This window comes from Lepisosteus oculatus, chromosome 7 (assembly GCF_040954835.1).
Source record: "Lepisosteus oculatus isolate fLepOcu1 chromosome 7, fLepOcu1.hap2, whole genome shotgun sequence".
Taxonomy (NCBI): Eukaryota; Metazoa; Chordata; class Actinopteri; order Semionotiformes; family Lepisosteidae; genus Lepisosteus; species Lepisosteus oculatus.
The window spans coordinates 17,889,121-17,902,005 of NC_090702.1; the positions used below are offsets into that span (position 1 = coordinate 17,889,121).

Below are 12,885 nucleotides of genomic sequence, written 5' to 3' on the forward strand. Positions count from 1 at the left end.
CTGATAATGCAAAAATGCAGACAGGGAGTTTAAGCAGATAAAGATAGTAACAGCTACTCAGTGGATTTGCACTGCATTGTTTATGTGCCCCCCAAAATTGCAGCAATGAAATACTGAAACTAGAGAAAAAGAAAAGGTTTGACTACAAATGCACCTTGTAATGAGTGAAACATATTTGAATTGCAGTTAATGAGCCTGGTCATTAAACTTGAAATATGCAGTGAAAAGCTGAAGAATAAAAACTGGTGTCTAAAGACAGGAGACAGGCTGCTATATAAACATTGGAAGCAGTGATTTTGAACTTGGTTCCATTTTGCATTATTAAGTTTGGATCTCTATTGGATACCTTCTGATTGCATATATTATGAATTTACATTTTATCTAATGTTAATTCAGTTAAATTATAATTGTACTTTTTATGATTATTTTATTTTACTAAAAAGCCTCGTGATTTCCATATGAATTTATGATTCTACCAGTCGTAATGTACAAGTCTAAAATTTGCTCAGTATGGAAATAGAATTTTCAACACTTTATTTAATGGCACTTTAACTAATAATAATTGCTTACACTTATATAGTGCTTTTCTGGACACTCCACTCAAAGCGCTTTACAGGTAATGGGGACTCCCCTCCACCACCACCAATGTGCAGCATCCACCAGCCATAGTGTGCCAGAAAGCTCACCACACATCAGTTATTAGTGGGGAGGAGAGCAGAGTAATGTAGCCAATTCATAGATGGGGATTATTAGGAGGCCATGATTGGTAAGGGCCAATGGGAAATTTGGCCAGGACGCCGGGGTTACACCCCTACTCTTTTAGAGAAACGCCCTGCAATTTTTAATGATCACAGAAAGTCAGGACCTCGGTTTTATGTCCCATCCCTAGGGCAGTGCCTGTTTACAGTATAGTGTCCCCGTCACTATACTGGGGCATTAGGACCCACATGGACTGCAGGGTGAGCACCCCCTGCTGGCCCCACTAACACCTCTTCCAGCAGCAACCTTAGTTTTTCCCAGGAGGTCTCTCATCTACAGTAGGTACTGACCAGGCTCACACCTGCTTAGCTTCAGTGGGTTGCCAGTTGTAAGTTGCAGAGTGATATGGCTGCTGGCCATACACTTTTTTAGGTTTAATCCATAATGTTCAAGTTTCAAAGAAGAAAAAACAAATCAAAGATGTGATCATGCTATCCTTGTATAATCAGAAAGCTGTATGCATGGTAAATGTAAATGCTAATAAGCATAGAATTTGGTTTATACACCTTTCCTGTTAGAAATCTAAGACAAAATACCCCTGAATACAAAATATCTCTTTTCTCATTTGTTATTATTTAATAGAAAATAATTTGTCATCTTTCATTGACTGTCCTACAAATCTAATTTCCATTAATTAACTATTGGTATTTATCTAAGTTTGCAAAGGCATTTTCATTTGTATAAAAAAGTTGTTGCCATTAAATGAACAATTGAACTCGTTGCTTGTTGCAGAGCTCTGTATTAAACTTGTCATATTTACTTTAAGATTTAATCATCAGAAACTCCATATAATTTATCAAATGATTTCATTTACTGGTAAATGTGAAACTTCTAAAATGTAAGACAGGCAATATATGATTTCCTCATTAAATTAATCTGGCTTTAAATGCTTTTGATATTTCTTAGTACAAGTAAGGGATTATTGGCGTTTTATTATTGAGCCTTGATTTATTTTCTTGTAATATTTTTAATGAATTAAATACTGATAATCAAATACTTTAAAAACTATTTTTTGAACTCCTAATTAAGGTGTACACCTATTGTTTGGTTGGTGTGATTATTTGTGTAACCAGATAAAAATAACAACAGAGAGAGAAAATAAATATTTTATCCTCCATTACAATGTTGTCCTAAATCTATCTCTTAGCCTTTCTAGTTTCATTTTTATTTACGCATGCAATTCACTGTATTCTTTTTCTTTAGCTTGATACTAGTTTTTATTTGTTAATTCATACTACAGGAATACTGCTTTTCAGCCTTCACTCACTCTTGCTGTAAATCTGTTCTGTGCTTCAGGTAGAATTATTTTAAATGGTTACCAGCCATTTTCAACAGATTATATATGAATGTTGTCCCTTTCTACTTTAATACATTCTATAATCTATTTTAAGCAATAATTTCTTCCAAGTCTGCTTTCAAAATTGAAATAGTGAACTTCTGGACTCAAGTTTCTTTAGTTCATTATGTTATTAGCCTTGAGTTGTGATGACAGATTAACACATGAAATCATAACATTTGAAGTTGCTCTAATGTCACACATTTTTTTAAATGTAACATATTTTAATATTAACCACCTAAGAGTGGCCTCACTTTTTAAGCCACAAATATTGTAGTTTCAGCTAAATATTAAATATCAAAAGGGCATAAGGCCTGTCAGATTTTGTTCCAACTTTAATTGTCAATTACAATTAATTGATCTAATTGCTGCTTCATTTTGACAGCATTTAACAATTTTTAAGGTCCCTAAAAGAAGACAATAAGTTATATTTGAAGTATAATACACTACTATAACACTGTAAACCTAGCGTATTAGCAAATATGAAAGCTTTAATGAAAAAAACAAATGTATCTTTTGACTATCCAGGAACTCAGTATGACACCTCTATTGTATAATGTAGTGTTCTGTCTTGATTAAGATCCACATTTAATAACACACTATTTATCATAATGTGCTAAAGTATCAGTATTACAGTTTATTGATTTTGCTTAGTTAATTTTTAGCATAGAGGATTGTTTGTTTAGAGGATATTCACAGGATGTACCTGTAACGATTCACAATCTTACAGTTTAGGGATACTATAACCCTGAATATTTTCATCTACACTTCATCAGAAACGTCTTTTGGTTCATAAGAAAGACTAAATCTCCTAATGAAAATGGGTATTTATTTGAGCAAATCTAACTCCTTCGGATGAGACGTAAAACCGAGGTCCTGACTCTCTGTGGTCATTAAAAATCCCAGGGCATTTCTCTAAAAGAGTAGGGGTGTAACCCCGGTGTCCTGGCCAAATTTCCCATTGGCCCGTACCAACCATGGCTTCCTAATAATCCCCATCTATGAATTGGCTTCATTAGTCTGCTCTCCTCCCCACTGATAGCTGATGTGTGGTCAGCACTCTGGCGCACTATGGCTGCCATCGCATCATCCAGGTGGAAGTTCCACATAGATGGTGGTTGAGGGGAGTCCCCATTACCTGTAAAGCGCTTTGAGTGGAGAGTCCAGAAAAGCGCTATAAAAGTGTAAGCAATTATTTATTATAATTATTATCATTATTAATAATAATAATAATAATTATTATTATTATTATTATTATTATTATTGTTACTATTATTATTATTGCTATTATTATTATTATTATAACAATATTTTTAATCTAATTAGGGTCTGAAGTCTCCAGACAGTAGTTACCAGGCCCAGCCTTGTTTAACGTCTGAGATCTGAAAAGACCAGGTGGCACCGTTTACTGAAACTAAAAACTGCTACTCATTCACTCATATCTTGAATTCCTCCTAATGTGCCCTTTAAGTGCTTCCAGCAAGGTTGTATTGAAATAAATATAATGCATATAATCAATATAATGCATATAATCAAAGGAAACACTCAGCTTCTGACATGTTATTGTTGATTACAAATGAGAAAAATAAAACTCTGTAAATAATCAATGCTCACAAAGGCTTAATTGTAAAGGAAATCATGGAACAAATATATTCAATTATGCTGGTTACCAATTAATCGACAGGAAAAATGTTAAAAGTACTTGTGTGACTTGTGTGGAGTGGTTACCACAACACAGGTCTGTTAATTTGTTCCATTGGAAGTAAAATAACTCTTGTTATGATTTTTCTTGTTGGAATGTAATTAAGTTACAAAGGCACACACAGCAGGTTACATTTAATCAAAGCTGAAAATAATCTCAACATTAGGCTACCTGAACTTTTTATTTCTTTGATCAAGTAATTCTTCATCATGTAAGCATGCAACATGTGACGGGATCTAAGTCAGCACCCTGTTCAGAGGTAACAAAATTACAAACAAACAAGGAGAAAAAATCAATAGCAAGTGTCTCATGGCATGATGAACTGGCACTTCTTCGGAAAATCAATTTCACTTCTGCACAGTGTCCATGACTGATTCAGTTCCACAAAAGTATTCAGTGACCTTATTATTACATCTTTCTTTATATATTAAAGATGTATAGTGGATTTTTTCATTCCTTTATGTTAACAATTGAACATGATATACTCTCTATTTTCTCACCATTCCAATCTACAAAAACGTTTTTCTTCTCTTTCAGATTGACGGAGCATAAATGTTTGACCTTTGAAGAGATATCTATCAATAATGCTGTATAGGATACACAATATAAGTAAGTGTTGCAAGATATATTCAGTAATCCTACTGATTTCTGCCATACAATTAACGTCTTCGGTGCAGTTCTCCAGATATTTTATTTCAAGTAGATATGCCTCATGCAAAACACAACATACATTACTGTCCTGTGAATTTACCAGGTGTAGGTTTCTATATTGGCATATTCTTGGATTAAACATTCTTAAATTAACTGCTTTTCCAGTTTTAGTTTCCCCTGCTACTAGAATATTTTTATATTGAACTAAACATTAAAAAATAATAATAGCAGCAGTGAAGGAAATAAGAGTATTGGTGCATGGAATATTACTGGAAAAGAACAATGACTGTTGCCTGGTGCTGATTTCTTATTATCCCAAAAGAAATACTAGATTCCCATGTTTAGCTCATGTACCTTTACCAAATCAAATAAAGTACCAGTAACACCACAAAGATACATAATTCACAATATATGTGTGACCACTATATTGATTTACAGTACAATAAATGTCCATTTTATGTGCAACATTTGGTTTTTTGGGAAAGTAACGACAGAGGGTACAAACTTCTCTGAACGAGACCAACAGTCTTTTTTCACTTACGAATTGAGACAGATAAATGACTTTTATTTACTGCTGATGAAGACTGAAATTGAATGGTGACCCAGAGGTGAAAAGCTCCAAATGTCATTGTCAATCATGGCAGCTATCCAGTCCACAAAACTGTGAAAATTAACACAAGCTATCTGCAAGGCACATAGATAGCTGCAGCTAACAGTGATGGTGATTTTTGTGATAGAAGGAGATGGGTTGAAAAAGTATTTCATGCTTGAGGAGTTGTGGAACAAAATATATGTAGTGTGGAATTCTATCAGTTGTTTGCAGGCAGACATGTATAAAACAAATGCTCATCACAAAAGATTCATTTGACAGAAGTCATACAGTTTATTCAAAAATTGGATAAATGACTTATACTACAGTATATATGTGTTTCTTTTTTAAATCCATTTGTTTTCAGTAACTCACTGCTTCTGTTCAACATTCTGTTGTGTGTTATATTATCTTGTACAGATGCAGCCATTCAAAATGCGCGGTAAAAACCCACGGTACAGTAACCTACCCGCAGGGCACCGGAGGGCACCACGGTTAAGTGATTGGCTGGCCAAAATGACCGACAGGGGCACTCGTGGTGCATTGGTTGGTAGTGAAAAGATTTAATAATTTAATGTCTTTACTGTGCACATTTTAATCCGCTTAGTTTGGAATATTTATATGGAATTTTACCACTAAAGGGAAATTTTAGTAGCTGAGCATAAAAAGAAGAGGAGCATAACGCATCTGAAGGTCATAAACGATATTAATTTAGGAACATAAACATTACTGTATGTACATAAACTGTACTGTGTATGGCTGGTCTTGATAGTTTAAAGAAAAAATACACACCAGTCTTCCATTTCTCCCTAAACATTTTAAGCATGAAAGTTTTATGAAACGGTACCCAAATACGCCCCTCTCTGCCGGTGTAATTGTTGATATATGATATACTCGTAACATTTTTACAAGACGAACTACAACATTTAAAAAATGACTTGTATGTACTTGATATCTCTAATCAATCCACGGCGACATTGTTAAAAGCACAAGTCCCAGCACAAAACGAAACTAAAACGCATACCGTTTCGCGCTTCTTATTAGTTGCTCAAAAGTAATTTGACCGTATGAAATGCATAATATAAACCTAGAAACATATACGTGAGCAGTATTTACACACTGTAGTATCGGTGTTAAGACATACCTCTCAAATACTGTAAATCAAGTTAAAAATATTTCAAGACCGATTCTGGTCATAATGAAACCATGTTTCGTGAATGTTTTATTTAAAGTACTGAGACCAGCCATATACTGTATGTTTATGTTCCAAAATTAATATCGTTTATGGCCTTCACACGCGTTGCAGTATGCTCCTATTCTTTTTATGCTCAGCTACTAAGATTTCCCTTCAGTGGTAAAATTAGATATGAATATATATATATATTCATTCACAGTTAAGACATTAAATATACATATACATACTGTATACAGTACAGTTTGCATACAGTAATATGTTTATGTTCCTAAATCAATCTCTTTTATGAGCATGTGAAAGGCATGGTGAATCGATTCTCAAAAATTACTGTACTTTGCATGATTGGAAACAAATGAGTGATTGCGAAATGCTGTGGTGTTACTTTTACAAAGACGGTCAATGAAAAAAAGAATGTTGACCAGGGCAATACTTTGAGTTTACACTTACAGCTTGTCCAAGGTCATTCATTATTAATACTATTAGTAATATCTCCGTTAAAGACTTTGATGGCCACAGCTCAAACATGAGAGGTTGAGCTTTATTAGCTCCACCTTGCGGAAATTCCGGATACTATTATTTTGCTTGTCGTATTATAGGAGAATTTACGGTAACTAGCGGTATTTACCGGTAACTCGCGGTATTTACTGGTTACTTGCGGTAGACTGCGTACAGCGTACCGGAAAATAATGCGGTATCGCCCGCGCATTTTGAATGGCTGCATCTTTATGGTACTCCTTTAACAGCTTGGATATCTCAAGTGTTCTCCCCAGGTTTAGTCTGTATTAATTCTTCATTTTATTCCTGTTTCTAGTATCCAGATGTATAACTTTTCAATATGATAGATTGGAAACAGTGCTTTTGATGTAGTTAAACAAAATATGGGTAAACACCTAATAAAGCTCTTTTTCTAGTTAGATAAAGCATATTTCAAATAATTTGGGCAAGCTTACAGTATATCCATCAATATGCTTAAAGCCGAAATTTTGTGTTGGTTTTTTTCTTCGAAACGTTGTGTTTCTTTTCTCCTCTTTTCAGCATGGAATAAACCTTTACTTATTCCATTATTGCTGTTGCTTTATCAAAGATCTGTGGCAAGTAAGTTCAGAAAGACTCACCTTTTAAAATCCACGTGGCCAGTTTTAGAATCCTATTGCCAAACAAATGATCCTGTAGTGCAGTTCTAATCATTATTTCAATTACCTTGCACGTAATAGGACTAAGATTTATAGATGAATAGTTCCTTGGTTTAGTTGTGTCATGTCACTTGTTTGGTTTTATGAATGGGTGCTACATTTCAGGCAATGGTAATTATCGCTGTCTTGAGTAACTGTTAAATGAGTTTTATTAATGGCATATGTCTCTTGCTGCTTTAAGTGCAATAGTTAGAAAATCATCAGACCCTGATGTTTTGATTTATTTACTTATTTCTAGTACCTCCAACATTTCTGCTTCTTCTATTTGAACATTATTTACTATAGACTTTTGTTTTTCTTCAGCCTGAGAAATGTTATCCTTCCTTGGTAAATATCTCAGTGAAATATTCATATAGTGCATTTTACCAACTAAATAATTCTTTAAGATGGTTTTGGTCTATAATCATTTTGTCCACTTTTGAACATTTTGTGTAATTTGTTTAATTAGAGAATATTTTAAAAACAGAAACTCCCAAAATGACACCATTAAATACTGAAAACAAGTAACCCTTTGTTGTTAAAATCCTGTCTGCCATTTCAATCACCTGTAAAACACTCATACTTAGTGAATCACCACTGCACACCTCTTCTTGTTAGGTCAGGTTTTTCCTGCCGTCTAGGAAGGAGGACTTTTACTAAGAAAATAATTCTGAGTCATGTCTCACATTTATTTTTGAACTGCTAACAGAACTTTTGATTTTCCCAATCTATATGAGGTTAATTTAAAATCTCCCATTTATTTTCCTATATACAGTGCATACTTTTTATTTCACTTTATACTGTAAGCCTGCTGTATTGTTAATATCTGAATAAGGTAGTCTATATCATACTCCAAATACTATTCATTTAAAATATTTTTTAGAAATCTGAAACATAGAACTTAGGTCCATCTAAGCTAATTGTCTGTGCTTGAATGAGCTTTTTAATGTAGAGGGCTTCACCTTCATCTCTTCCATCTCTTCTTTATTGTCTTTTAGAGTGTTGCATTTCAACTGCTGTTGTAAATGTTATTCAGTGATAACAATTACTTTATAATTGTCTACTAAAGCATTATAATTTCAATCTCTTGTATTTTGTTTCCAATACTCCTAGTATTTCAGTACAAGAATATAATTGCTGTGTTTTTTGACATTTTGTTTTTCTTCATGCTGCTCCCTTGCAGATTTTCTTCAGAGCCTCCCCTCCATTTTAATTTAAATGTTTTTAGTTTTTTCTGAGGATCCTTCCCTCTAATGACCTGGAGCCCATCACATTCAGATACAGTTCATCATGCATGATTTGGAATGATTGGTAAAAATGGTGATAATTCTGCATTACCTGAACATTTTAGGTAGTTTTGGTAGAGTTTCCTGCCTCAGAAAGCTATCTAACAACTGATGGTTTAACAGGTACAAGCTTGCCGTCTAGTACTCTTGAGGAACTAAAAATAATTCATTTTTTTCTCTTGCTACCTGTTAGCATCCCTCAGAAATAGAAAAGTGAATGAATTCTCCAAGGTACTTAATAATCAGTCATCTCTGTGATGAACTAGAAATAGCAGAATATGAAAGACCTTGATTATTCCCCTTTGATGTCTGGGAAAGACCTATACATAAAAATGTATGGCAGCTGTTACTTTTGAGATTTCACAATTTGTCATTGTTGGTGAGTCTTTTTTTACACATATTGCGAAGTTCAAACATACAGAATCACACAGTTCAATGTTTGTTTGACTTTTTATTAAATCAGTAAACTTGTAGCTGGGTGCAATCTAGAAATGAAATACAAAATATAATCTTTTCGCCTGTTTTGTGTTTATATGGAAACTGATAGGTGGGGTTCGAGGGGAGAAGCTGGGGGTGCTCCACCCCTTTCTCTATCATTCAATTTTCTTTTCTTATTTAAACCCTAACTACACTAACATACTCGTCTAAAGTTTTGAAATCAAGTCTCTTGAGTGCCAGACCAATAATGGCTCGCATTCCTAATTCTCTGCCATCCCCAGATCGCCTTTCTCTCCTCCAGTTTGTTTTCTGCTGTTTCGCATTGTCAACCTCCTAGTTTTCAACCTAATCCACCTCTCTCCCCCTTCTCCGATGTTTCTGCTTCTCCCATCCAGCCTTGCGCATTAAGCTGGTCAAAACACTGCCGCACCACCTCGGATACGCCGACTCGTCTCTTTTACAAAGACTGGCCTCCTTTAAAGCTCCTCAAATCACTGTTCAGCAGATGTACTCCTATTCCACCTGTCTGACCATTAAGGCCTTTTTCTACTTTTATGCGATTCAGTCTCAGCTGAACCAGTTCAGCTCCCTGCTCTCTCCACTGCAGTATCTTAAAAACGGATTCCTCCTCTTTCGCTCGGCTCTTCCTTTTCCTCCTGCACAGCTACCAAGCTATCTAGTAGATACCCTTTCTCTTCAGATTTCCCAGCAAGTTTCTCAAATACCCAACATTAACTCCTGTCTGCTCAAAATTCCCTCCATACAGCTCCGCATCCTGCTTCAGCCCCGCTCGTCTCCAGTCTCCCTCTACCCATCACCATGTCAGATTTCACCCTCAGCACAGCTACTGCTCAGGCTCTTAGGCTGCAGCTTCAGTCCATCATCATATTCTCGCTCCTCATTTGCACCACAAGATTCTTGAAGGTAAAGATGTCAATCTCCTTTCTCTCTTCCTACCCAGCTCTGAGTTTATTGATCATCGAGTAGTGGATTGTGGAGATCTTGCTGTGACTCCAAAATCCTGGGACCCACGTCTTCTCAAAAGTTTAACCTTCTGCGAATTTATTTTGTCTTTCTGTATTTTCAGAGATGTCTTTTGTTCTATCTACCCTCTTAGGCGCCAGCAGTTGGACCACTACACGAACTATATTGCTGATCTTTCTGTTCGTTATGGTGTTTCTTTATTTTATAAATACCACCAAGCCTTTTCAGCTAAAGCTGCAGCTATTCTCACTACGGATAATCATATTTTGACTGATCCTCTCCTTTTTCACCAACCTTTCAGTGGCCTCAGAGCCAACAGGATTTATGCTTCTACTGCTCATTCAACCTCATTCTGTCCTAGAGCTGCAGCCTCGGCCTCTTTCTCCACCTTTTCTGTCTCTGACCCCCCCCCACCCACCTTCCCCCTTCTATTAATAATAATAATAATTTTAACCATTGTTCCTGTTCAGTTAAGGTATGCTCCTATCTGCACATTTGTAATTTCTGTGGTGATGTCCACTCTTGATTCATCTGTCTCTGCTCCAAAATGAGAATCTACCCTCTTCCAAATTCATACAGATGCAGCCATTCAAAATGGGTGAGGTATTTCGCGGGTCGCAGTATCACGCGGTATCACGCATTTCACGTGTGTCACGTGACTAACTATCCGGCGTCGCCTTGTAAAACCGCCAGGGGGAGCTTAACCTCTCATGTACAGCATTTGAGCCTTTAATTTTGAACTGTGTATTACAGCATGTTAATCATCAGTCATTAAAATGTTGGTATATTTTATGAAAGCAAGATTGCTCAGTTGGACAAAAGTACACAAGTACATACTACCTTTATCAGAAATATTTATGCATCAAAGCCTTTACTGAAGATATTACTAATAGTATTAATAATGGATGACTTTGGACAAGCTGTATACTCAAAGTATAATTTCTTTAGCACATTTGTACAAGCACTTGGAATTTGTCCAAGCCATACTTTGTCAGGCATTTTGTTTTACTTCAACAGGCATAAAAACTTCTTTGCTTTTAACAGGGGGTTTCATAATTTCTAGCTACGAAAATTATTTAAAATGCGACACCTATCATTCAACTAGAGCTTAAAATATCACAAGGAAAAATACACACCGGTATTCCATTTCTCCCTAAACATTGTAAGCTTCGAAGTCTTTAACTAACTTGATACCGGAGTCAACAAGCATACTTTTAGAATTTGATTAAAAGGGAATATAATATGGAATCGCGTATCTAAAGAATTTAATAACGGTATGATTATATCCGTGTACTGCGGCAGGGCTGTGTAGGGCTGTTTCGCCTGCCTGATCATGTGAGCTTTCTTGTAGCCTACTGGTCTAGGTGCGTGACTACCAGCTGGCAGGTTGTGTGTTCGAATCCAGCTGGTGCTGGACTTTTCATTTTTATTTATTTATTTTTTAATCGCGTAACATAAACATATTACCGTATGCAAACTGTACTGTATACAGTATGTATATGTATATTTAATGTCTTAACTGTGCCCGTTTAATTGAATTTAAAAAAAATTATTTAACACGAACATTAAGCTGTTTACATCTTCCGCCTGAGAACAGTCACCCGTTTCTACCCAACGCAGAATGGTGATTGGCTGACACTATCTGACACCCCTCTGATTGGAGAAAAAAGACGTGCTGGTTTGCTATACATACTGTACCAGGAAGAGGATTTCTTTCTATTCAAAACGTGTATTTTAAAAGTTTAAGAAGTAAAAACCTTACAGCGTACACAGATTTCTAAACTGATCAGGATCGTTATCTTTGTCTTATGCATAATAATGTTCACCGCTCTGTCCAGCAAATGAATAATAAACTTTATTATATATAGCGTTTTAAACAAATAAGTAATTAGATTGCTCATAAACCTCATCACTTGCTTTTTCTTTTTATTTAGGCTCAGATTTCAACTATAGATCGTATTATTAATAACCATAATAACAACCAACCAACAAAAACAACCATATAAACATAATGGTGGTGCTGGACCTTCCAGTTTTATTTATTTATTTTTTAATCGCGTAACATAAACATATTACCATATGCAAACTGTACTGTATACAATATGTATATGTATATTTAATGTCTTAACTGTGCCCGTTTAAGTATTGAATATTCATATCTAATTTTACCACTGAAGGGAAATCTTAACATAAACATACAGTATATGGCTGGTCTCGGTACTTTAAAGAAAAAAATACACACCGGTATTCCATTTCTCCCTAAACATTGTAAGCTTCGAAGTCTTTAACTAACGTGATACCGGAGTCAACAAGCATACTTTTAGAATTTGATTAAAAGGGAATATAATATGGAATCGCGTATCTCAAGAAATTAATAACGATATAATTATATTCATGTTGCAAAAGAACTGCAACGGACATAAAAACTCCTTTGCATGGTTTCATTACAACCAGAATCGGTCTTGAGATATTTTTAACTTGATTTACAGTATTTGAGAGGTATGTCTTAACACCGATACTACAGTGCTTAAGTACTGCTCACGTATATGTTTCTAGGTTTATATTATGCATTTCATACGGTCAAATTACTTCTGAGCAACTAATAAGAAGCGCGAAACGGTATGCGTTTTACTTTCGTTTTGTGCTGGGACCCGTGGATTGATTAGAGATATCAAGTACATACAAGTCATTTTTTAAATGTTGTAGTTCGTCTCGAAAAAATGTTACGAGTACATCATCTATCAACAATTACACAGGTTCTGTTTCCATATTG

At 35.2% G+C, this 12,885-nt stretch overlaps 1 protein-coding gene across 5 annotated transcripts in view; it reads left to right on the forward strand.

The window, feature by feature from the left end:
• The window catches only part of mgat4c (mgat4 family member C), a 289,683-nt gene that overhangs the window by 71,353 nt on the left and 205,445 nt on the right, over nt 1-12,885 (forward strand). For all 5 annotated transcript variants that reach the window (XM_069192227.1, XM_069192228.1, XM_069192229.1 and 2 more), the window contains one exon: nt 4,335-4,406. The gene's annotated coding sequence lies outside the window, so the exon portion shown is untranslated. The remainder of the gene's footprint in view (nt 1-4,334; nt 4,407-12,885) is intronic.